The sequence below is a fragment of the Zosterops lateralis genome, assembly GCF_965231275.1.
Source record: "Zosterops lateralis genome assembly, chromosome: 1".
NCBI classification, from domain to species: Eukaryota; Metazoa; Chordata; class Aves; order Passeriformes; family Zosteropidae; genus Zosterops; species Zosterops lateralis.
The window spans coordinates 98,217,782-98,220,970 of record NC_139762.1 but is presented as its reverse complement, the minus strand read 5'-3'; the positions used below and the strand labels follow the sequence as shown (position 1 = coordinate 98,220,970).

At 43.9% G+C, this 3,189-nt stretch overlaps 1 long non-coding RNA gene across 3 annotated transcripts in view; it reads left to right on the top strand.

Annotated features, from left to right (window-relative positions):
• The window catches only part of LOC310907521, a 97,138-nt gene that overhangs the window by 57,688 nt on the left and 36,261 nt on the right, over nucleotides 1-3,189 (top strand). The window contains exon 5 of one of the 3 annotated variants that reach the window (XR_014589636.1): nucleotides 2,878-3,047. The exons of the other annotated variants lie outside the window; for them this stretch is intronic. This is a non-coding gene — a long non-coding RNA (uncharacterized lncRNA). The remainder of the gene's footprint in view (nucleotides 1-2,877; nucleotides 3,048-3,189) is intronic. 3 annotated transcript variants of the gene reach the window in all.

Below are 3,189 nucleotides of genomic sequence, written 5' to 3'. Positions count from 1 at the left end.
ATGACAGTGCTTTTTTAAAAGGAAGATGGTTGAATTAAACAATAAAGTCATGAAATCATTAATTCGGAATGGGCCTCTAAGATCACTTAGTCTGAACCTTAACACTGCCAAGTCCACCAATAAACCATGTCCCCAAACAACCCATTAACTAATCTTTTAGTTTTCTCTTGGGCTGGTCACTCCACAAGTTCACTGGACAATGTGTTCCAATGCTTCTCAACCCTTTAGGTGGAGTAATTGTTCTTAATGTCTAATCTAAATATCTCCTGGCACAACTTAAGACCATTTCCTCTTAGCCCATCCTTGTACTAGGAAGAAGAGTACAGCCTCCTTTCATGTAGTTACAGAGATAAGTTTTCCCCTGAGCCTTCTTTTCTCCAGGTTAACCAACACCAGCTCCCTCAGCCATTCTAGACTGTGCTCTAAACTTCTGTTGTAGACCTTTCACCAACCATGTTGTCTTTTTATGGACATGCAAAAACAAGAAATGCAAGAAGTGGAGGGATACATCTCTGAGTTTTGCTCACAGGTGTATATACTTGATGTGTGTCTACATGGCCTTGTTGGTAACTTGTGTGTGGAGTTGGAAAGGTTGGGCCAGCTTGACAAATACAGAGAGGCCAAGGACATATTTGGATAGCCACTTCTTGTGTGCCCTAATACTTTTAAGATTATAGTTTTGTTCCATCTCACTACACCTTTCAGACTGTAATCAAGTACATTATCCAGGACTTTTGAAAGGAATTCACTTTTTCAGGCGAGTGTATCTGTCTGAAATGTCTTCAAGCTGTGCTTTTAGCAGTAGACCACCAAGAGCTAAACAACTATTTCAGTATCTTGGACATTTTGTGTTAATTTAAAAAGAAATCTTTAAATATTGTCTTTAGGAAGAGAATGCAAAGTGGTCCTGGAAGCCCTGGCTTAAAGAATAGCTAAATGGATGGAGATGGGTATCAGAGGTTTTGCAAGAAAGATTAATTGACCTCAAGCACTAACACAAACTGTACCAGACCCTCAAAACAGAGGAATCATTCTTATAAATATCTACATTTAACCAAATGAATTTCATTCCTAGAAAGGGATATACTAGTATAACATTGATGTCTAGTTCTGTACTAGTCCCATGTTGAACTGCTAAATATCCTAAACTAGTGTTCCTGGGCCTTTTAGGTACAGTAGTGGCAGAGGTATGTCCTGGTGTTGTCATGCATCATGGCTCCTTTCATCCAAAGTACTCCCCAGGGATACAAACTCAAAGTTAAATTTAAGCCCTAATGTTTTTCTTCTATTCACCTTCAAGCAATCCAAATCCCTGTGGTCCCCTTCTGCAGTCCCTGAAAACTTCACACTCTTCAGTCTGGCTTGAGTGGACAGGGCACAGGTAGCTTAGCAAGGTCACTTTCTCCAGAAAGAACACTCTGCAGCATGTTGAACATCCATACTAATGGAGAAGAATAAAGCTGAATATACCCAGAGGTGTTTGATAATGTGTATCAGGGGACATGCTAAAAATACATAAGAATAGTAATGTTGAATTTTATTACATATTCACAGTGCTCACAGATTCCTGGACTGGTTGGGTCTTCTCTACTGCTGCTCAGCAGTCCAGATCCCCACATCTGTGACACGGCCATGCCTAGAGAGAGGGAGGGCTAATCTGTGTAAAGGATCCATCTGGTGCTGTTTTCAATGCTGCCAGATGGAACAGGCACTTTCTAGGTCTTCAGTTATCATTGCAATAGCTCTACCTTGTAATTTGTAACACTTTGCAGTTAACTCCTTCTTTTACAGATCTCCATGGGGGCCAAGAGCAGCCAGGGGAGGGGACAGCAGGGTCTGGCAGCCAAGGCTGTCCCACAGTCCCAGCCAGGAGCAGGGCAGTGGAAACCCCAGTGCAGCCCCAGACCTGAGCATTGGGTTACTTCTTGGGGACCAGCTGAGGCCAGGGTGGGACAGGCAGGTCTGAGAGTGCCATGACACACTCTGTCTGCCTTGGAAAGGCAGATACAGCTGTCTCATGTGGCCCTTTGGCAACAGAAAGGTACAGAAAGGACACTGCATATGCCCTGAAGACAGTATTTGCGTTATCAGGCTATGAGGCCTTACTGCAAATACTCCATCAACCCTTCATGTGGTCTGGCAGTTGCACACATCATGTGGATCAGCTTGGTATGGACGGAGCCTGTTCCTTCTGCTGCTTTGTCTTCATCAAATTCACCCATCTTCAGGCTTCTTCACTGATCCTTTCAGAAAATGAGAGTACTTCCTTCATGGGCTGCTACTGTTAGAACATGAGCAGCAGCCTTTTGGTCCTGTAGGCAATATCTCTCTGTGGTATAGAGGTGTGGGGGAACCTCATAAAAAGTTTTCCCAGCTTCATTACCAGGTGGTTTCCAGCTTTAGGAAGTGAAGTTTTTGGAGCTGATAGCAGTGTGCACCTGTGCCTGCTCCATTTTTTTGGCTATTGAGTATAACCCCATCACTACTGAGTATAACCCCCTCATTAGAGCTCCATAATGTGTACATAGCTGAGGTTGCTGTGTTTACACAGCAGGATTTTGCAGCATGATTGTGAAGAAATCTCCAGCTGATGGTGCTGAACAATTTGCTGTGTGTGCAAGTGAATTTCAGAACAGTAATATCTTTCATCCCATGACTGACAGCCATCCTGAAAGATAGGATGGATGTTCTTATTGTTTCCTCCCTTGTGTAAGTTCTAGGCTGATAAACACTGCAGAAAGTACAAATGTGTAGCAGACACACGGCTGAGCGTTGCTGGCCATTCCTCTTATTCTTGGGGATACAGATGCCAGATTGTGGCAGTGCTCCAAGTTTTCCCAGTGCCCTCAATGTGCTTATGTTACTGTGAGCTCACAGGTGCTGAAAGCAGAACTCAGAGGAGATGCAATGGAATGTGTCATCTGATGCCTTGGGATGGATGGCACTTCTGCTGATTCTCTGCCTCTCTTCTTATATGCCACCTCCTTCTTCACCATGTTTCATGCGCTGCATTACACTGCAAACCTCCTTCCTCTGTGCTGTAAAAGGTGGGTGTTGAAACAACCATTTGGGAAACGGAGGTGTGCTTAGCTCCTGGAAGTGTGCTTGACATTGTGTGTCTTGCCTGACCCAGTGTCTCTTGTACATTTGACCTGCTTGTCAGGGAAGGGGTGTTATATAAGGCACTGC